The sequence below is a fragment of the Coptis chinensis genome, chromosome 2, assembly GCF_015680905.1.
Source record: "Coptis chinensis isolate HL-2020 chromosome 2, ASM1568090v1, whole genome shotgun sequence".
Lineage (NCBI taxonomy): Eukaryota > Viridiplantae > Streptophyta > Magnoliopsida > Ranunculales > Ranunculaceae > Coptis > Coptis chinensis.
In genome coordinates this window covers 68,275,778-68,299,814 of record NC_141457.1, presented here as the reverse complement: position 1 = coordinate 68,299,814, position 24,037 = coordinate 68,275,778, and positions in this window count along the sequence as shown.

Sequence of the window (24,037 nt, the reverse complement as noted above, 5' to 3'; positions counted from 1 at the left end):
AAAAAATTTCTAAAATTGGGCTCTCAGCCCAATTACTTGTTATTTTCCATCCAATTCACGGTATGAAACTTTAACTATTTCGGATATGAAAATAAAAACAATCTGAATGAGAACAACCAACTTGTACTTAAATATTCAAAGAGTTGCATAAATACCCATGATGTGAGTAGAAATATGAGTGTAGTGTGCTAGAGAGACGTCACTCGTTCATGCGGTCGAAAGTTGCCCCATCTGTTTAGAAGATTTTGTCTCAGGAACCACTTTGGCTATTCTCAACTATGGGCATAGTTTTTATAGAGATTGTGTACATTTGGATGGCTAAAATTGAAGCACAAATGCCCCATATGTATCCAAGATACCATCATCAACTGTGAGCTGGTCCATCTCCTTTGAGTCCAAAGTCTAAAAGTTTCACATTATAAGTCTATGCTAGCAACAAAATGTTGATGGAAGAGAGACTAGAGTCTCACCTGTCAAGCGAAATGTTGGATCATTTGAGAACAAGGTATGTAGATGACTTGTTTGTTTCTCACTGTCATGGAGAAAGGTCAGTCCTTTGGCAATAGTAATTTGTTAAGATCACCAAGATGATAGTAAAATGTTATATATATAATTGAATCCAGACCACCAAGATAAGCATGAACATAAATAACTTGTTAAGAGCACAATTTCATCAACAATTTAGAACCTAAATAAGAATATATATATACAACATTTTTTATACAACACCCTTTTATAAGTTGTATTAAATGCTAATAATTTGTGGGTATGATCTTACCACTATAGAGATCATATCCACAAAATTTCATATCACTCTAAAATATCTAACCCTTTCAAAACTTAATTTGAAAATGTGATTTATTTTAACAGTTATCAACCCTATTTTAGCATCTTTAGAAATTTCCAAATTAGCCCATTTTTTTGCAAGCAAGATGTTCTTTATGGTAGGAAGATGACATTCTTAAAAAATCAAGTCGTAAGTAAATTTGTAGAGTTAGAGAGATGGAGGCCATTGTATAAACTGTTGTATAAAATATGTTGTATATAGATCATATATATATAGGAGGAATAGAACCACTCACATTAGAGCCACTCCCGAGCCACTCGATCCATTGACTGACAAATTGAATTAAGACCCGGTTTTTTGTGGATATGATCTTCTCACAATGGACAACATGCCCACAAAATTTCATCCTATTTGGATATGTCTAACCTTGCGAAAACTAGTGTTCAATTTTGAACGTTTATCTAACAATCCAAAATTTTCTGATTTTATAATAACCTTTGATTTGGTTAGACCTATTTGAATGAGCTAAAATTTGGTGAGCATATTATTCATGGTGGGGAGATCATATCTACAAAATATCAGTCCTTAATTCAACTGGTAGAATGAGATATGACCTTGTATGTTTTGGGAGTTATATATACAAATGACATACGAATATAAACATATGTTCCTGATAACACCAATCATGAAGAAAAAAAAAACACATGAACATATATATGTGCTCAATAACACCCAAACATGAAAAACAAAATACAAATAAACATTAACATGAGAACATGAGCGACATATATGTCTGATCCCAACTATGAAAAAAAGAAATATGCATGAATATATGGAGAACTTATACGACTACATTATTTGAACAAAAAAAACACACATTAAGACTTATATGCTCGATAACAGCCAAAGATATGTTCTAATGATGTTTAAAACCCAAACACGAACACATGAATATAAATAAAACTATGAAAATCTATTATGGATCTCAATGGAAATTTTAAGGCCAGCTTATGTAATTCTATATGCGATCGTAATTAAAGTTAGGTAAGTATGATTTTATGGTGGTGGGGAAATCTTTTATCACAATGGTTTAATGTTACTACATATTATTGAAGACATAACTGGAACAATTCTTGCATGTCTAGTGTTTTAAGAAATGCCTCTTCTCGAAGACCTTTATTGGTTTCAATAACAATAATATGATTAAAATTTACATAGAAAAATGATATATGATCATGTCAAACATGTCAATTCCTTACACATAAATAGAGGAATTCTCTTGCACCGGATGGAGCACGCGCGTTTGCTATTTTGAATGAGGCAACATTCAAGTTAACAAGATGACAATAGGTTTTAGATCACAGATCACGTGCATAGCTCATGCCAATTTATTGGCTCCTCTAATGGGTCGTATAATAACACATTTTTCACAGCCAATTAGAAACTTGCAAGTTTAGCAAAAGATGTTGATGTTTGATTACTACAAACTTCTTGTTACTCGTATTACTCTGGGGACAACCACTCAGTGGCTCTGGCTAGGTGAGGTTATTTATTTATTTATTTACTTACTTTTTCTTTTTGAATGTCCCTAATAAGACCTAAACATGAAAATAATTTATAAAAAATGAACATATGGAGAACCTATTAGACTGATGATTTGAAGAAGAACAAAAACACTCGTTTGAACTTTAGAGTATGTGCCTATATATAGAGCACCCATATATGATATGTGAGTGTTTAATATGCAAGTAACATGTAATGTAATTGAATCCACCAATATAATAAGATTACACCAAGAGAAACATGAGCGCAAATAATTAATTGGATATGAATACTAATTGTTCTTTAAGAAACATTAAAAGACGCAACACACACACACACACATATATGTGGATCCATATACAACACTTTATACAACACCCTTTTTTAAGTTGATCTAAGAGCTAATACTTTGTGGGTATGATCTTATCACTATATAGATCATAACCATAAAATTTTAGTTCATTTTGAAATTTCCATCCCTTTCAAAAGTAGATTTGAAAATGTGATTTTTTTTTAACGGTCAGGATTTGAAATTTTGCAACCCTATTTTGGCATATTTAGAAATTTCCAAACTAGCCCATTTTTTATAGGAATGTTCTCTATGGTTAGAAGGTGAGATTCACAAAAAATCAAGTCTTATATGACTTTGTAGAGTGAGATATAAACCATTCTATAAACTGTTGTATAAAAAGTGTTGTATATGGATCCCTCCCCACATATATATTTTGCATGTACTCTCTCTCTCTCTCTCTCAATGTTGTTTTTGTAACTCTGCCACTAAGATCAAACATCTACCTTTAATTTATTTTTTTTTTCATGCAAGTAGGATATTTTATTAATAATATACTATAAAGAATACAACTCTGACAATATGGAATTACAACAGACTCTAAGAACATAAATCCTAATCAAATCGGTAGTAAGTCCGGTGAGGACATTCTAATGACTTAATGAAAGGAGGTCTATTGGGACTCCAAAAGAAAACTCCATTACTTAAAGTCGATCCATGTTTTGTTGCCGCATCCGCTCAAAAGTTAGCTTCTCTGAGTGTATGTGAAATTTTCCAATCAATACGATTCGAGGCTCTATACCATCTTGCTCTTAGCCACCATGGAACTTCACCTCCTTTGAATGTAAGAACTACAGCCATTGAGTCACTCTCAATCCAGAGTTTGTGCCAGCCTTTTTCCATGGAAGTTTCAGCAGCCAAAACCACTGTCAAGCTTTCAACATCTACTTTTAATTTAAATATCTTTATATATAGATGGTATGGTCTGAAGTGAAGATGGTGATGCGAATAAATCATTTGGTTCAAGCCTCAAGTAGTGAATGCAATTGCAACTGCAATTGGTATAATTAGAGCCATATTGAGTGCAACATTAGGAGGTTCTAATTAATTAAAACAAACATCAAAGTATATGTGATTCAATTGTTAGCAATGAATGGACATTATATTGTGAAGAAAATTAAAAAATATATTTGTATAAGGTGATAAAAGAGGCTGGCTACTGGTACATACTTGAGATGAGAAACATTATGGATATAATGTGGATTGACTTGTAGACAAGACAAAGAACTCAAACTTATTGCATGTCGACCAGACCGCCAGGCCAGTGGATAGTGCTAAATTGAATGAAGTTTGTTTTATCACTTACATACAAATGCATAAAGTAATTAACCATTACATTTGGTATTAAAAACGATGTAAGTACAATATATATATATATAGTAATTCTCTAAAAAGTAGCTACTTAAGTTAATTTAAAATAAGTACGTACGTAAAATTTCACCTACAAAATAAATTCAAACCTAATTTTTTGTGGTTATGAAGCACTCACCATAATGATTATATTCCCAAAATTTTAGCTCATTTGGAAACATCTAACATAGATAAAAATGGTTGTCATTTTTTTTTTAAAATCTAACGATCTAGAAATGTTGAATTTTTGTAATAATTTTTTGCCAATGTTAGAGGTTTCCAAATGAGCTAAAATTTTGTAGAGATGATCTTAATATTGACTATATCATATCTACAAAAAAATATGTTTAAATTCATTTTGTAGGTGAAGTTTTACTTACGTACTTATTTTAAAGTTAACTTAAGTAGCTACTTTTTAGAGAATGACTGTATATATATGTGTGTGTGTGTGTGTGTGTGTGTGTGTGTGTAATTCAATATAATTATACTGGTTAATTACTTTACTTTAGCTAGTGGTTAATTACTTTTGTAATGGTATATTACTTTATGCATTTGCATAAACTATTTTTGGGTTACTTGAGCATGCATGGAATTCAATTTTTCATGATGATCGAACTATCTGATTTTGGCTATGAACCGATAGTGGTGGAAAGTTAGTGTTTTAAATTTTAAAGAAGACAATGAGTCAACTCAGTGATTCGTTGCACTTTTTAAAGTTGTAATTAAGCTAACTTTGTTATTTTTTGGTTTCATTATACATCTATCCAGGATTCTAACACGTGCTAATATCCATCATTCTCATTAGCTACCTGAAAATCCACATAAGCAAATATTTGACCACATCAGACTTCCAGTACTGGAAATGAAATACAAAAATGGAGTTGGCTATCTTTTACAAGTATAGGGTTAGGGGGGCGGGGGGTTAAAAGTTGGACAAGTTCGAGGGTGATTTTTGCAGATTTGCCCTATTTATTAAAGTTGTTATAATTATACTATTTACAAGTTATGATGAGCATATACTAAGATTATTAAGAAGATCCATGGAAGATGTGGATTATCTACTCACACGTAATGAATACAAGAATTCAAGTCAATCACATTTAACTCTCATGCGAGTGTTTCAATATTTGGGTTCAAACTAATGCAATCAAATGAGTTCAAATTAATGCAATTGATTATGGTGTGGTTCTACAAAAGTTCTTTTTGTTTTCCCATTGTAGGTAATTAGTGAAACATTGTACTTAGGCTAGGGAACATCGTTCCATGCATAGTTCTAAGAAATTAAGGAGATATGCAACGCGATGCATCCAACTTATCTATCATGATATTAGAGCTTATGTAAATTTGTTGTTGTATAAGCTACTACAATCAAGTATCTAGTTGAGTAGTTTGGTAAGCTTGTGCAATTGGTTTAACACGTACCAGCAAATAACTTAACGTATCATCGAAAGTGCCACATTTTTTAGTGCAACACTATACTATAGGCAATCCAATTAAATACCAGGCATAGGAGAGTCGAGCACAAGTCTTAGAACTCAAAAATTGCTTTGAAAGCATAAGATTTTGATGTTCTCACAAGACCAACAACGTATCATTATAACTCCAAATTTTTAATGTTTGAAGTACTAAATAAATGAATCAAGTTATTATATTAAAATGGTTTACAGGTACGGTGTTAAAGCTAGGAGTAGTGAATTTCAAAGTTTTTAAATGAATATAGTGTGTCAAAACAAAAGAAGACTTGTGCACAAGATATCATATTCGTTAGGTAAGTTATTTCTTATTTATTTATTTCTATTTTTAATTTTCCTAATTTTAAAGGTAGTAATATTTTCGCCGTATGCACTTTTAAGTTCACCCCATCCTTAAATTAATAAGACATTACCAAATATGCCCCTTTCCCCATCTCTTGTACCTCTCCTTGATCTTTTTGCATATTCTCCATCACTCTTTCTTTTGGTTACATGAAAGTGAAAACAATTGTAGTTGAAGCAAAAACAAAGGAAATGGGTGGCCAGTTTGATTAAAATGAAACAAAAAATGTTCAAATGCCTTGATAACATTAAAGCCTCATTTCAATAAGGTTACCATTATTGCTGCATCTGTGAACTAAATAGCAAAGTTTACCTTCTTAACTTAACAACAACCCAATTTTACATTGTGTTAATTGGGATATTACTAAAGCATACGACTGTGTTAATTGGGATTTTCTCGACTACTTGTTGAAAAAGATGGGTTTTGGTGTAAAATTCAGAAAATGGATCAGATTATGTATCTTTTCCGCTTCTTTTTCTGTGATCATTGAAGGGTCACCAGCAGGCTACTTTAGAAGTCAGCGGGGTCTACGGCGAGGAGATCCCATATCTCCTTTCTTGTTTAACATCATCATGGAGGCCCTTAGCCTTTTAATCTTTAAGGCTATATGGAGCTGGTTTTTATTAAAGGCTTCAAACCAAGTCCTAGTGGTCCGGAGGTGGGCATCTTACAGTTTGTTGCCCGATGACACCTTGTTCATGTTAGATTCGTCGGTTGCTCAACTTATGGTCCTCAAATCAATACTTCTAATTTTTCAAGCAGCTTCAGGGTTGAAAGCAAGCATGGCCAAGACCAGTTTATACGAAGTGGGTAAGAATGAAAATAAGGAAGAGATAGCTAGCTAGCTTGAATAATTATGGGATATGGTATAGGTACTCTTCCATGTCGGTATTTGGGATTGCTTATTGGTGCATTGATCAGTTCCCAAATGTACATTTTATTATCCTTACATTACTGCATTACAGCCCTTCTTACGCTTAATGAAAAGACAACTCATACCTTTATTTGCCTTTTTCAGGTTATAGAGAAATTCATACCACTTATCATAAAAGTTGTGTCTTAGCACCAAAAGGAGTCTTAATTACGCTTATTATTAATACTAGAAGCTGCTATGAAAAAGTGTTGAAAAAGTCAAAGTCAAAGTCAAAGGTCAAAGGTTAATGACTCAAAACTAAATAGCTGAAAGTCAAAGTTCTCAACTCAGAAGACCAGAGATAGATGTCTTTAATAGAAAAGATGGTTTTCTCTAAAACCTATCTTGATCAAGAAGAAATCAAAAAGCAAAAGGAAAAAACAAAAACATAAAATAAAGGGTGAGGTGCTCAATTGTAATGGAGAAGGGAAAATCGGTCATTTGCATAAAGTAGGGGTATAAGAACTAAAAGTTAGGGAAAGAGAAGGCACCTAGACTTATTCTAGTGTCATGTAGGATTTAATTTATAGTCTTTTTACATTCAAATCATTTACTTTATTGTTCTTCATTTCAATTTGGTTATTTGCTTTTATATTTCAATCAATCAATTGATAAGTGCTCAAAAAGTGCTATGTAACCCTCAATTATGCCTCTTGTTTAGCCATCTTAGTGGACTAATAGTGTTTGTAAGTTATGTTTTATGATTCTACAGGTCAAAGAGAGTTTTGTGGAATATTAGAGAAAAAAAGGTAAAACGGAGCAATTCAGAGCATTAAAGATCACATGGGAAGCCCGTGGACAATCATGGAGAAGGCCAAGGAATTGGAGCTATTAAAGATACGACTTGGACCTATTTTAAAGCCTATTTGGAATCCCAAGACCAAATGATTCGTTGCTTGGACCAAAGCCCGCAAAAGAGGATAGAAGGATAGAGCAGAAGAGACAAAATCGGCTAACGCGTCTGGGACACATGGATCGAGCGTCCAGACGCATTGATTGCGTATGAGACGCATGAATAGTGCATCCAGATGCATGAATCAACACTGTAGCCAATTCCTTCTCAGTTTTGGAGACGAAGTTGGACTCTGAAAGAAGTCTATTTGTATTAGGAAACAAATGACGGTTTGGAATGCTTCTAGAGCTCATTGTAACCTTTATAAATAGAGGACCTAAGTGCCTCATGTAAATTGCCAATTCACTTATATTCTTGTCTCCATAACTTGAGGCAGAGAGAGATTAATAATAAAATATCGGTTTTAACTAGCTGAGTCTTAATAAATTAGTCTTTCTAGTCTTATGTTCTTCGACTCTTCTTCTTCTCGTTCTTCGTGTTCTTCCTTCTATATGGAAGACTAATTTTCTCCTTCAAGGGAGGAGGTGAAGCCAGTGCTTAAGGTTTAATGATTCTTCTAGTTCATGGTGTTCTTCAATCAGGTTAGTTCTTTATGTTTTTAGTTATAAGTTCCATTGCCCACACCAGGGGATGGAAGTATAGAGAAGGGTTTATGTTTTGCAATATTAATATCATGCTAGTGTTCTTTACTTTTCTTCTAGTAGTATAATTCTTTAGAGTTAGGGAAGTATTCTTTGTGTTGCCTTAGAAGGGGTAGCTCAGGGAGTGGCTGCCTAGGGGAAGTATTCTTTGTGTTTGCCTTAAGTGGTGATTCATTGAATGGCCGCCCTATTATGAAGTACTCCTTGATGTTAATACATTGAATGGCTGCCCGAGCTTACATAAAAGGAAAGAAGATATTAATAGCATAAACATAGAAACAACCTTAAGTAGAGTTAATTGTTAACGATGTTTCATCCAAGAGGGCATCGACACTTGCTCGATTGCCTAATTGTAGTCTACTTGTAAGAACAACCATGAAGCAGAAGGTCATAGATTAAAAGCATTGGTGGATTCTAATCTCTTGAATTCCCTCTCTTATAAATTCTCAATAGTTTAGTTTAGTTTAATTTAGTTTAGTTTAGCATTAGAATCTAAAATCTCTACAATCATAGTTTTTAATCCCTTAACCCCCTTTCCAGTCCTGTCCTTCACATAACATACACTTAAAAGTGGAACGATACCCTACTCATCCTTTACTTATTGAGGGATAATTAGGTTTTGATACACTTCTATTTTGTCCAACGACCATACACCATCTACATATACAAAAAAAGGCAAGGTCAAATGGTGCCGCTGCCGTTTTAAGTTGTTTATGTTTAACGTTTTCTTTCAAGATTAGAATTTTGGATCTTGAGGTAATTTTAGCCGCATCATCCATCCTTTTAAGAAAGAAAGAAGCTTGAAGGACATCTCGAAGACAAGATCTACCATCCAGGTTAGTCGAATCTTCATTCTTTTTATTTTATTCTTATTATTGTTGCATTATAGTTTAGTTTTATTGCTTTCTAGTATAATTACATTTAAGACCTTTTCAACAATTGAAGTTGTAAGCCAACACAGCGAAACATCAAACTCTAGTGTTTTTTGTCTGAATCTTGACAAACGGACTATCGTTTGTGGGCAGTGGTACTTAAGCAATCCAAGTGATTCACCATAACCCTAGAAGAGACAGCTTTAGACAACATGAGAGATACTAGTTGCAAAGTTCAACCCAGTTGAAGGAAAGTAGTTTACATTTTAGTATAATTTAGAATAGTTGCATATTAGTTTAATTGCATTCAAGCATAGTAGGATAGTTTTTTTTTTTACCATTTTCGCATAGCATTTTCTAGTGTATGCCCCGTCGTCCATATCATCGTCTGGTAAGAACACAACAGTGGACAAGGTTTAACAACCGACTCACAAGAATACTAGACGAGATTGATACAATGGCCGCACACAATGATGGTGGTGTTTTGGACACCAATAATCCTGAAGCTATTCCTCCCATGCAAGCACAACAGAGGAAGAAGCTGAGTGATTTCTATTCACCAATCATTGGAGACCCACCAAGCAGTATTGTTTTTTTCTAGAGCGAAGCTAACCGGTTTGAACTTAGAGCATCGGTAAATCTCTATGCTTCTAAAGTTCAATGGTTCGCACAATGTTGACCTTATGTTCACATGAACAAATTTCTATCAGTCCTCAGAACTTTCAAGAACCAGAATATCAGGGATGAGAGTATCAAGTTAATTCTTTTTCCACTCTCACTCGAAGGTAAAGCATTCGAATGGTTAACTACACAACTGATCAATTCAATCAACAACTGGGAGAAGTTGAGAACAAAGTTTATGAACAAGTTCTACCCACCCCAGAAGATGCCATGCAGCAAGCCATCAACAATTTCAAAGGGAAGGTGACTGAAGAATATCATCAAAGCTGGTAGAAATTCAATAATCTGCTAGTCTCATGTCCACATCATGGTTATGATAAGAGCATACTGGCTTATTTTTTCTTTCGAGGACTTTCTACTATGAACAAGCAGATGATACAGTCAATGCATCAAGGTAAGTTTACATCATTGGATGAAGAGGAAGCCTACAACTTTCTCGAGAATTTAGCTGAAGACACTCAACAATGGAGTACTAGCAACGAGGACGTAGCTAGAGTGGAGGGGGTGCCGAAACAATTTGGCAACCAAATTCAAGAAGACCCAAATCAAGCGATGATATCAATTATGGCAAGCCTATCAACAAGACTTGAAACTCTGAACAAGAAGTTTGATCAGTTCTCCATGAATCCTCCAAAAGCAAACAATTTCCAAGCTAAACCTCAGCCATCCAAGCCTTGTTATGCCATTTGTGAGCTATGTTCTGATGAAGGCCACACCACTGAAGAGTGTTCGTACTATCTAGATACTAATGCAGAGGCATATAGTATCAACTCTTTAGGAAGAAATAACCAGTTCAATCAAGGACAGAATTATTGGAAGCCACAAAATACAAATAAGAGGAATTTCCCTCCAGGATTCGAAAATCAGTCAAATCGGTTCGAATAACCGATGATCGGTTCAAAACCGCCAAAGAACCATACGTAAATCAACGGTCATACGAGAACCAGCAATACCAAGCCAACACAAACAGAGAGTTAGTACGGATCTTATGAGTGGATATATTGCCCCGCCTACCGAAAGCAAAGCAGTTATCCCATATCTGGAAGAAGCTATCACCACCATTGTCAATGAGCTAAAACAGACAAATCAAAGAACCCAGAAGTTGGAGAATAACTTTAGTGTCATTCAAGGCTAGATAGGGCAAATCGCTGCCACCTTGACGGAAAGATCGAAAGGAGCATTACCAAGCCAGCCAAAGCCAAATCCGAAAGGAAGAGGTGTCCTGCAGGTGGATAACCTGGAGATTACTCATGAACAAGTTAATGCTGTCACCACTCTGAGGTTAGGCAAGAAAGTTGATAACAAGATTGTCTATGAACCAGGAAAAGATTCTGTGGAGCCTGAGGTAACTTATGTTCCCACCATCCCACCCAGTTCTAACATTCCATATATATCTAGTGTTGTGCCACCCACTGAAGTAACTGTTGAGAGAGAAGCTGAAGGAACTATTGTGGAAGTAAGTAAGAAGAAGCCATCCTGAGTAACTCCACTTGTCACTCCACTATTTGTTACCAAGCCAACCGAAGCCGAAAGAAGAGAACCGATATTAAAGAATCCGCCAGCACCATTTCCTTTGAAACTAGTGAATACCAGGAAGGATGACCAGTACAAAGATATTTGCGATGTATTTCAGAATTTGCATATTAATATCCCATTTCTGACTGCCATCAAGCAAGTTCCCTCGTATGCCAAGTTCCTGAAAGATCTAGTAAATAAGAAGACCAACATTCCGAAAGAAGCTTTTCTCGCTCAAAGATGTTCATCGTACCTACAAAATCTATCGGTTGTGAAACTGAAAGATCCTGGAAGTCCAACTGTTACATGCAGAATCGGAGATTCTTTGGAGGAGTAAGCTTTATTAGATTTGGGTACCAGTGTGAATTTTCTACCATATTTTATCTACGAGAAGTTAGGCTTGAAGGATCTTAAACCGACTGATGTTACTTTACAGTTGGCAGATAGATCAGTAAAGGTACCTAAAGGAATCATTGAAGACGTCATAGTCAAGATCAAAGATTTCTATTATCTAGTTGATTTCATAGTACTCGACACAACACCTACATCTGGTAGGCAGATACCAATCATTCTAGGCAGACCATTCTTGGCCACTGCAAATGCACTCATCAACTGTCGAAACGGTAATATGACATTATCCTTTGGTAATATGAGAGTCGAGACCAATGTTTTTCATATGTTACCGCAACCACATGAGGTGTGTGCTGTGAACGAGGTATGCATGATTGAAGAGTTAGCACAAGATTATCTGACTCATTCATATCCTGCTGACGAGTTGTTGAAAGCTTAGATAGACTCAGACTGTGAGGAACTTAGTGTTGAGGCAATCAATATGATTTTGGATTCATCACCTATCATGGATGACAACAAGTTTAGAGAAAAGTTTGAATCGCCTATACCTGATGGACCATCTAAAGAGCTTAAGAAGGAGCCGCCTAAGATAGAATTGAAGCCTTTGCCGTCTACACTCAAGTATGTTTTCTTGGGAGATTTGGGAACCTACCCAGTAGTCATTTCATCAGATTTGACTGAGGAGCAGGAATCCAGGTTAGTAGCACTTTTAAAGGAATACAAGTCAGCCATAGGTTGGACAATTGATGATATCAAGGGGATCAGCCCTATGATAGTTCAACATAGGATTCATTTGGAAGAGGATTTCAAGACTTCTAAGCAACCACAGAGGAGGCTTAATCCGAAAATGAAAGAAGTAGTTCGAGAAGAGGACGTCAAACTCCTTGATGCCAGCATTATCTACCATATTTTTGATAGTCAATGGGTTAGTCCAGTTCAAATTGTGTCTAAGAAGTCCGGAACCACAGTAATCGAGAATGAGAACAATGAGTTGATTCCAACCAGGATTCAGACTAGATGGAGAGTTTGCATTGATTACAGGAAGTTGAATAGCATATCGAGGAAAGATCATTTTCCATTGCCTTTCATCGATAAGATGTTAGAAAGATTAGCTGGACAAGCTTACTGCTGCTTTCTTGATGGTTACTCAGGATACTTTCAGATCCATATTCACCCTGAGGACCAAGAGAAGACCACATTCACATTTCCTTTCGAGGATTGTGTGCATCATCTCTCCTTAGTCCTTAAACGTTGTTGTGATACTAACTTAGTTCTGAACTGGGAAAAGTGTCAATTCATGGTAAAGGAAGGGATAGTGCTGGATCACCAAATTTCAAAGGAAGGAATTCTAGTAGATCAAGCAAAAATGTCTACATGAAGTAAGCTAGGTTGCTGTAAGAATTGCCATTCTGAAATTTGTCCTGGGTTACAGCCATTAAAAGAAAATTGTTGGTACAAGGTATACTTTTGTCAATGACATGCTGAGAGAGATCAGAAGAATTCCTACAAAGTGGAACCTAGTGGGTGGGAATACTAGTCTTGAGGATCTGACTATAAAGGACTCAAAAGTCTTGAGAATCTGACTTTAAAAGACTCACATTACGTCTTGGGGATCTGACGTAAAAAGACCTAAAAATTTGTTTCTTGAACTAATTCTGATATTCGGCATCAATGGTAATATCCTACCTTTTTCTCATCCATTTCATTTACTTCTTTATACATTGAGGTCAATGCATGCATAAGTAGGGGGAGGGTGTACTTGAGAAATGAATTTTGAAAATTAGTTTTCAAAAACAAAAATATTTTTGTTTCTATATCAGTAGCATGAGAAAAATGAATTTTAATGATGAGTCTGGGATATATATTCTATACTGCTTAGTGTTGAGTTTGATAGATAGTTAATATTATTGATTTCTTTACCGCTTAGACTATTTATTATGCTCGGACATAGTTCTTGTTGATAGAATTCTTTATCAAGGCACCACCATAATACTTGGTCAGTTTTGTGTACTTTTGCTAGAAGAGAGATTTAAACCCCTAGTAAACTGGAAGTAGAATTTTTTTGACTTAGCCTGTGAGACTTGAGCTTTATACCCATTCTTTGGAGAGTTCTTTCAAAAAATCCGAGTCTTAGTGACTCAACATCTTTCAGTTCTTTATGTCGTTGTAATATAGTCTCATTATTTGTTGATTTGGTTAATCACGAAGTGATATCAACTGGGGAGATAGCCATTAGGTCTTGTAGTCTACTCGAAACAGAGTATCATACTGATAAGTCAAGCAGTGAACCCATTCAGCCTTTATCCCACCTAGTAGGACCATCATGTTAAACCCTTTTGAGCCTTACAATAAGCCATTTTCTTTCATAAAACCCTTTACCCTTTACCCAACTCCAGACAAGGAAAAGCTAAGACAAAGGAAGAATTTTCTCTACAATACAGAATTTGAAGAAATCTTCCAAAGAATGAAACAAAACCCTTATTGTTTTTTAGAAACAACCTTAGAATCCTTTTTACCTTTCCTTCATAAACCAATACCCAAGCCAAGTTACAACCCATGACTTATCACTACAGTATGATACAAAATCTAGAATATGTGAGAGGATGCTAAAGTGAAGGACTCGATACTTCATATGTGATTGACATTCTTTCCATGAGACTACTTTTATTCAGAAGTCTGTTTTTCAAGATAGTATGTGGGATATTCGTATGCATTATTCTTTTCCCCACATACATGAGATAAAATAGTAGACCATCTTCTGAGAGATTCTTTTCTGAGAGTATGACCGGTGAGGATTGAAAGTCGAGATTATCTACCTATGGTAAACTAGGGATTCTGTTTCTTGGATAGGAGAGTATAGGAGATTGACTAAGTACACACATAAGCCTTGATTGAGAATTTTGTCAATTTTTACTATCTCCCATCATAATTTATGAGTCTTTGCAGCAATGTAGTTAGCAATGGAGACTGTTTGTTGGAGTAAGCACTAAGTGGGTAAGGAATTTTTCTCTCTGAAAAATACTATCATTCTTGAACATGCTATTGATTGATTTTGTGGGTATATCACCTGAAAGCCTTCACGAGACTATAACTCGTCCTTTTTGGGGAACTTAAAGGTTTAAAGTCTTGTTGCATATGGTAAATGCAATCGCGATGCCTGCGAAAATGAGTTAGGATTTTATTTTTGTTATTAGGATGTGATTTTGATCACTTATCTATTTTTTTTATCTTATTTGCTAAGAGACTAGCAAAAAGTTAGTTGGGAGTTGTGATAAGTGCTCAAAAAGTGCTATTTAACCCTCGATTATGCCTTTTGTTTAGCCATCTTAGTGGACTAATAGTGTTTGTAAGTTATGTTTTATGATTCTACAGGTCAAAGAGAGAGTTTTGTGGAATATTAGAGAAAAAGGGGTAAAACAGAGCAATTTGGAGCATTAAGGATCACATGGGAAGCCCGTGGACAATCATGGAGAAGGCCAAGGAATTGGAGCTATTAAAGATGCGACTTGGATCTATTTTAAAGCCTATTTGGAAGCCCAAGACCAAATGATTCATTGCTTGGACCAAAGCCCGCAAAAGAGGATAGAAGGATAGAGCAGAAAAGACAAAATCGGCTAACGCGTCTGGGACGCATGGATTGAGCGTCCAGACACATTGATTGCGTCTGAGACGCATGAATAGTGTGTCCAGATGCATGAATCGACACTGTAGCCAATTCCTTCTCAGTTTTGGAGTTGAAGTTAGACTCTGAAAGAAGTCTATTTGTATTAGGAAACAAATAACTGTTTGGAATGCTTCTAGAGCTCATTGTAACCTCTATAAATAGAGGACCTAAGTGCCTCATGTAAATTGCCAATTCACTTATATTCTTGTCTCCAGAACTTGAGGTAGAGAGAGATTAATAATAAAATATCGGTTTTAATTAGCTGAGTCTTAATAAATTAGTCTTTCTAGTCTTATATTTTTCGACTCTTCTTCTTCTCGTTCTTAGTATTCTTCCTTCTATATGGAAGACTAATCTTCTCCTTCAAGGGAGGAGATAAAGCCAGTGCTTAAGGTTTAATGATTCTTCTGGTTAATGGTGTTCTTCAATCAGGTTAGTTCTTTATATTTTTAGTTATTAGTTCCATTGCCCACACCAGGGGATGGAAATATAGAGTAGGGTTTATGTTTTGCAATATTAATATCATACTAGTGTTCTTTACTTTTCTTCTAGTAGTATAATTCTTTAGAGTTAGGGAAGTATTCTTTGTGTTGCCTTAGAAGGGGTAGCTCAGGGAGTGGCTTCCTAGGGGAAGTATTCTTTGTGTTTGCCTTAAGTGGTGATTCATTGAATGGCCGCCCTATTATGAAGTATTTCTTGATGTTAATACATTGAATGGCTGCCCGAGCTTACATAAAAGGAAATAAGATATTAATAGCATAAACATAGAAACAACCTTAAGTAGAGTTAATTGTTAACGATGTTTCGTCCAAGAGGGCATCGACACTCGCTCGATTGCCTAATTGTAGTCTACTTGTAAGAACAACCATGAAGCAGAAGGTTATAGATTAAAAGTATTAGTGGATTCTAATCTCTTGAATTCCCTCTCTTATAAATTCTCAATAGTTTAGTTTAGTTTAATTTAGTTTAGTTTGGCATTAGAATCTAAAATCTCTACAATCATAGTTTTTAATCCTTTAAACCCCCTTTCCAGTCCTGTCCTTCACATAACATACACTTAAAAGTGGAACGATAACTCATCCTTTACTTATTGAGGGATAATTAGGTTTGATACGATTCTGTTTTGTTCAACGACCATACACCATCTATATATACAAAAAGAGGCAAGGTCATCAATCATTTTTCTTTGTTGTTCTTTCTTCAATCAATCATTTCCTTTTATTGCTTTCAAGTTATGTTCTTCAATCATTAAAACCACTTAAGCTTTTCTTTCAATGTTCTTCATAAACTAGTAAACAAAAACTTGTCCTAAACTAAAGAAACTACGACTTTCTTCCTTTCTTCCAAGTCCCAAATCATTTAAGCTCCAAACAATTTATGGTGAACACATCAACAACTTTGAGATACTCATCACAACACTACTTCATGCATCATGTAAGAACAAGAAGATATGGGATCCTGTGATAGAAACCATCCAAAGAAGACTAGGAGGGTGGCAAAAAAAAACTTCTAAAGGAGCGAGAGTGATTCTTATGCAAAGTGTCCTCGTAAACTTGCCCATTTATTATATGTTGCTGCTCACTATTCCGGTTAATGTTGCAGATAGATTTGAAAGAAGAGCAAGAGACTTCATGTGGGGATCTACTGAAGTTAAAAGAAAGTATCATCTAGTTAAGTGGAAGATAGTATGCTCACCCAATGAGAGTGGTGGTCTAGGATACCACAATCTGGTCATAATGAACAAAGCACTGTTGGGTTGTTGGTTATGGAGATATGGCAATGAGACTGATTCTCTTTGGAAGAAAGTGATTACTGCAAAATATGGAGTTAATACTTGTTGTGGATGGCCTAACCTGGTCCTCACTCATATGGTGTACATTTGTCTTTGGAAAGGAATACTTGTAGTTTTACCCGATTTTAAAAGTGGCATCTCTTTCGCCTTGGGTAATGGCACTAGTGTTTGTTTCTAGTTGAATCCGTGGATTGGCGATGAACCTTTGTGTGGAAAATTTCCTTTGATTTTCCAGGCTTCAAGGAATAAGGATGGAATGGTGAGTGAATTTAGGAGTAATAATTTGACGGGAGTCACTTGGAATCTTTTATTTAAGGAGATTATGTAACGACTGGGAACTGGAACAGCATGCAAACCTTACCATGGTGTTGGAAAACATTGTCTTAACATACCAAGATGAGTCTTGGTGCTGGCGTTGGAGCAAAAATGTTGTGTTCTCGGTGAGCTCCTTTTATAGGGCTTTGGTTGGAATCTGGAAACAATAATGGCATGCTTAAGCAGGTACACATATTTTCTTGACAAACTTGGTGTGGAAAATATCAAACCCACTCAAGGTGTGGTTCGTTTTTTGTGATGCTATGCATGAACTCACTCAAACAACAGACTCCCTTATTTGTAGAGGTATGAATGTGTCTCATGTATGTTCTATGTGTGGTATTTTTCATGAGGACACATTAATTACCCACTTGTTTCTCTATTGTTGAAGTGTGGACTATTATTATGCAACCGGTTTGTATTGCATTCCCTCGGATAGCTAGGTCTGAATTTTTGAAGGAATAGTTAGCATCATGGCCTAAGCTCATAGGTAATGGCTTTGGTGTTAAGTTATGGAAATTGACGCCTTATGCAGTAATTTGGGTCTTATGGAAATCAAGGAATCGAATAACATAATTTTCAGGAACAAGGTGATCAATATAAGAAAAGAGCTTGTGTGAAAGTAAAGGCGTTCTTATAGTATTGGTCTTCGACAACGTATGCCGGAAAGAAATACTTATAGGTTCAAAGATTTGATTCTCAAACTGGTATGAGACCATCAATAGCATAGGGTAAACAATTAATGTATCTCTACTATGCTGCTGGTCACCCTCTCTCACATCACAATATACCATTACATCTAGTAATGACTTGTGTATGTAACCTCTTTTCTTTTATAAATACAATTCAATTATCCAAAAAAATATATATATATATATATATATATATATATATATATATATATATATATATATATATATATATATATATATACTTATCTGAGTGTTCCTACTTCAAATAATGAGAATATATACCCATAGTTCAAGATTTCAAAATTACCGAAATTCCATATTTTTCAAAAACTGGAATTCCACGTGGTATTCGGGTATATTCCGAGCATATTTTGAAATTCTCAATATTTCGACCCTTAATATATAATTCCAATTTTTCTAAAAACTAAAATGTTTAGAGGAATTCCAAGGTTCCGTTCGAAATCACAAACTATGTATATACCACAATCAAAATAATAATGTTGGAATTGATGAGTTGAGGTTTGGTGAGAATTTGAATAAATAGCTAATTGTAAGTAACTATGTAAAAGAAATATATATATATTAATTGATTTTTTAAGCTATTGGAGAAAATTTACTTAATTTGGAAAAAGAAAATTGCCCATCATCATGACGGTGGTGGACAGGTGATGGTCGGGGGTTGATAATTGGTAAAGTCTAAGTTTTGGGGCCGGGTGAGCTTATAGACACATGTGGTGAATCACTCTTTATTAATTCGGTAAGTTATTTCTATTTATACTATTTAGATTACCAAAAAAATAAAAGTTATTTCTATTTATTTGTTTCTACTTTGTGGTTTTTGTTTTTTGGAAAGACAATTAAAGTTTACATGCTAAATGAAGCCTACGGGAATCTGAAATGAAATACTCTATTCTAAAAAACAAAAAAAAAAAATTGAAAAGATCAACTAATTACTTTATATGGTCATCTCTTAAACTTAATTCTATCCAAATTCAATCCTTACATGGCAACCTCATAATTCTGCCATTGCTGTTTGTATTTTTTTTTATCAAAGTAAGTTCTCTATACAAACGTAGCCCGACCACACTGCTATATATCTTCATACATTCTTTGATCAACTTCAGTTTCCCCTCTAGGCTCTAGCTATTATATACTTTAGGTACTACGTTCTGTATTATCTTCAAATTGCTCTCACAAAACTAACTTGTCATTGTGCTTTTGATTATTTTTTCTCATTGTATGCTATGTCAGTTGAATATTATGTAACCGTGTTTATGTTACTTGGATATGCTTCAAACTGTTGTTGCATAGGTTGAATATTTCTAACCACTTCTTAAAATTTTATTTTTCCGGCTCATTTTGGTTGTTTTACTATACAACCCAAGGCTGCTTTTTTTGTTCCCGGTGAAACCAAGGCTATATAACTCACACACAAGTCATCTTCATGGGTTTTGAGGTGTTGCAAAACCTTTAGATTGTGTCATGTATCTTTCCAACACTCCACTTAATTTTGGTTAGAGATCTATACTAGCAACTTCTAATTCTGTATGCATTGCTTTATATTAGACTGGGTACTTTTTCTGGGTTTTAATTTTATTTCGGTACAAGGGTAATATCCTCCGGCCATATATTTGATGTGGACAATGGAGATGTTCAAAACCATATAATACAAGAATCGTATTGCAAGAAGCTGCTCCCTAACTTCAAACCGTCATGCTTATTTAGTTATCTCGAATTATCTATAAAAATCAATGGTCTGAATTTAGGGAGGCCCTTAAAGGAGTCTAAAAATAAAATACAGGATCACCACAAATAACAAGCACCAAAATTTGTTCACAAATTGAATGTGGGCCCATTCATTTGGTTGTAATTTTAGAAATAGGCTGATTTTTTGGGGACGGACGATCTATAAAGTCAGATGGTCGTAATTACAAATAAATACTTGTAGATGTTGTGTTTACTGGACAACAACTTGATGATCTGATTGGTAGGGAATGATTGTACTCTTCTTGGGATAAGAGTTGCCTACGTATCAAGTTTATCGTGGTAAACTTGAATCAAGCCTTACGTAGTTCATCTTTATCTATTTATAAAGGTTTGAGCTGACCTTCCATATTTGCTTTGGACCGTTATGAAGTGTAGATCCACCTTGTGTGCTATCTTGATGATTCACCATTATTATGCTATTACAAAGTTAATGTCTCCTTGATTGTGGCGCTGATTGAGCTCCAAGGTTGTGCTAGTGGATTTGATTCCATAAAAGGCTGTAACTAATGTTGCGGACGACACGGGTGTTAGATTCGGGGGGTGCGCTCGATGGTTTGGGGACGAGTGTAGGGGCGATGACACGGTATGTGGACACGCGTGCAGCTTTGTAGTGTGGAACGGAGGGTACTTACACAGCCCCCTTTATTTTTTTATTCGTTGTTTGGATAGGTATAGAATGGAAAAAGAACGGTTTAAAAAGTAAAGATTGAAAGCATGTGTCTGACAACTGTTTGTTTTGAATTTAGGTTCCAGAGAATGTGCGGAAACTGTTGGATTGGATTCGTGGGCCCGAAATTACGGCGATTTGTGGGTGAGTAATGATATAAGTATTTGGGAACACAAAACATTTTTGTAGTCCCTCGAGGTTTTTGCAGCTGAAGGGTTTTGACTTGTTAAGGGTTTTCGTCTGTTCACTTTTCAAGTAAAGGAAAAAAAAAACAAAAAAAAAAAAACAAAAGAAAGAAAGAAAAGAAAGAAAGTTCTTCTTCCTTTGCTATTAGGTTCGTGTTTGTCAACTTAAAAACTTGATCTTTTAATCTTTCTTTGATTTTGAAATGTCTATGACTAGTGATAGTTTGAGTGGTGAGGTTGAAGTTGATGAATGGAGAGAGAGAACAGTAAGTGGTGAAGAGGTTGATGATAGGATTTGTAGTGATGTTGAGGCTTCGTCGTCTTCATCGTTGGAGACGAGGGCTGAGGATGAGAGGAGGCCTAGGTCGGAAGATTGTTATGCTTCTATGAGAGAGGAGTTTGGTTGGGTGGAGGCCGACCTAGCCATGTATGACCTGCGTGAGGAGAGGAATTTGTATAGTAATGACTACGTTCCTTGGGGTGGAGGAGTAGTTGTTTGTTATGGACCGTTGAAGACTGGGATGAGGTTGCCTTTTTCCCATCTTACTGTGGAGGTGTTGAATTTTTTAGGAAAAGCCCCTTGTCAGTTCGTAGAGAATAGTTGGAGGATTTTCCATGTGTTGGATTTGCTGAATGACAGGGGCTATAACATATGTTTATCAGATGTGTTGGAGCACTTTGTTGCGAGGAGATCGGGTGCCCTGAATTTCAGTTTTCAGGTCGGTAAGGGGAAATCTCCTGTTATCATAGGGGGTGAGTAAGGAGGAATGGGGGCGTAGGCCGATGTTGGCTGTGGGTAGATATTGTCCTCCTGGTTTAGAGATTGAAAATCGTGTTGTAAAGTTAGCTGGTAGGTCGTTGGTTTTAGGACGTAATGTGTGTATGGTATGTTATAGTTTGGACGTTCTGATTTATTTGTTTTGTTTTTGCAGAGATCTCTATTCGTTTTCGTACTAAGGCCGGTGTTATTGAAAGGTTTGCTTGTTTGAGTTTGGAGGACAAACGAGCTTTGTTGGGGGTGGTAGCTCATTATTTTAAGAGGCGTGGAGGAAAGAAAATCAACCGTAAGAGGTTGGAGCAAAAGACGAGGGCTCGCAAGGTAGTGGTTGATCTTTCTGATTCTAGCTTGGATTCTATCATGGAGAGGGAGAGCCAAAAGAAAGCACCTGTTTCTAGAAGGAAAAGTCTTTGAGAATTTGGTGGACGACCCGTTTGGGGGCACCGGTGGTGCCACCGATTCGGGGCGACTAGGATGGATGGCAGAGCCGCAGAGAAAAGCCGTTTCAGATCCGGGACGCCTGAAGTTGGGGTGACGCAAATCATTTGGCATCCCAACACTCTGAGCTAGGGGATGGAGGACGCTCTGCATCCAACCGCTCCTCCTCTAGTGATGCAGATCATTCTGCATCCAACTGCTTCTCCTCTGGAGATGCAGTCTTTGGAAACATTTACCGGTGTTCTTCTTTGGTGGAAGTCTTTGGTGGAGAGGGTGATGCTCCCACTTCGTTCCGGAGGCCTATTTTGAAGAGGCGCTCCGAAGTGGTTGAGTCGGAGGGGGCTAAGAGGTCCCGAACTGAGTATGAGGAACGACCTAGTACTGTGGAAGGTCGTACTTCTTCAGGTCGGGTACCTTTGAAGAAGATGAACCTGATTGATTTGGCTGTTGACGTTAGGGTAGCTGAAGCCCGTGGTAAGAAGAAGGTGGGTGATGGTGAGCCTGCCGCTCAGTAGTGCAAGGGATCAGATAGTGTGGCCCCAAGTGAGAAGAGTGGAGATGACGTTCTAGATAGGTTCGTCATGTATGAGGACCCTGTTAGTGGGCTGAGGAAGTTTGTGAAGAATGGGGACTGCAGCTTCAAGTCCACATTGGTTGCTGGAGGGTTCATGGAGAGCGTTGTTCTTGATGGAGATAGGCGTAAGCTGGATGGTAAGAGTCTGGAGGTGAACCTGAAGGAGATGCATCGGTTGGTCGGTGTGTTATGTGAGTGTTCCTCCATTCTGAGCTTGTTTTCTTTGGGCTTTGTCAATATTGATCCGATATAATCTTAATTTGTTATTTTCCAGGTTTTGGCCATGTACAGAAAGTTGAGGGAGATGGCATCTATCTCCGATCTGTACAAGAAGGAGTTAGATGATAGCAAGAAGGCTTATGGCAAGCTGGTGGCCAAGCAATAGGTGGAGAGGGCTGAGGTCGCGGGGCTCAGGGCTCAGGTGCAAGAGCTGGTTGGGAAAGTGGCTCTGTTGCAACCATCTCTCGACTCTGCAAGGCTGGACGTTCAGCAGTGGGTCGCCGAGTGCAAGAAGGCACGGGCCATTACTGAACGAGCGGAGACTGAGTATAACAACCTGGTTGATTTGGTGGAGGGTGTTGATACTTACGTTCTAGTGGATGATTATCTGGAGCTAGATCGTAGGTATGAGCTCCTGAAGATGTCGATTGAAGCGATGGGGCTGCAGCGATTAATCCATTGAAGATATCGTGCGATACTAGTAGACAATCTGACCTGCCAACCGATCTAGGTGCTGCTCTAGTTGTTCCTCCTGTCGTTTCTGTCTCGGACGTTTCTGAAGTTGTTGTTGATCCGGCTAGTGGCCCAGTAGGTGGAGAGGGTGGACCACTGGAGCCTTTGAATGTGGAGAATCTTCCTTTTGTTAATTGATCTTGTCGTGCTTGTTGGTTGTTTGTGATGTGGATGAAATGTTTAAACAATATTCTCTTTTTGTCTGAGTTGATACTGATATTGATACACTATATATTTTTATGATGGGGATGCTGAGGTCGTTTTCCTAGGATAACCTGGGGGCCTCATGTATCTAACCGAAATTGTATGTAAGTAGAACTATTTAAATTACTTGTTGGAATTGGATTGAAGCATGCATGTGATTGCTTCTGTTGCTTTTGATTTGTTGTTTAACGACCTGTGTTGCATGCATGTGTTTGCATAATAGTCGTACTGATGGACTGCTTTGACGTTGCTAGGTCGTCTGATTGTGATAGGTCGTCTGACTGTATTAGGTCGTAGTGCTTTTGTGTATGATATGGTAAATTTACTCAGCTGACACCTAGGCTTTGCCCTGTTTAGGTATGTGTGAGTCGTTCCTTTTGGGAGAAGCTCTTATAATTAGCCTTTGAATGGCCATTGTAGTTGGGTCTAACTTAAACCATTTCGAGATTGTAAGTTGACTTGTGGTCCTTTTGGGGGTCCCCTGAATTTTATTTTTCTGATAATTGGCCTTTGAGTAACAATTACAGTTGAATCATACTTAACCCTGGTGTTGGTATAAA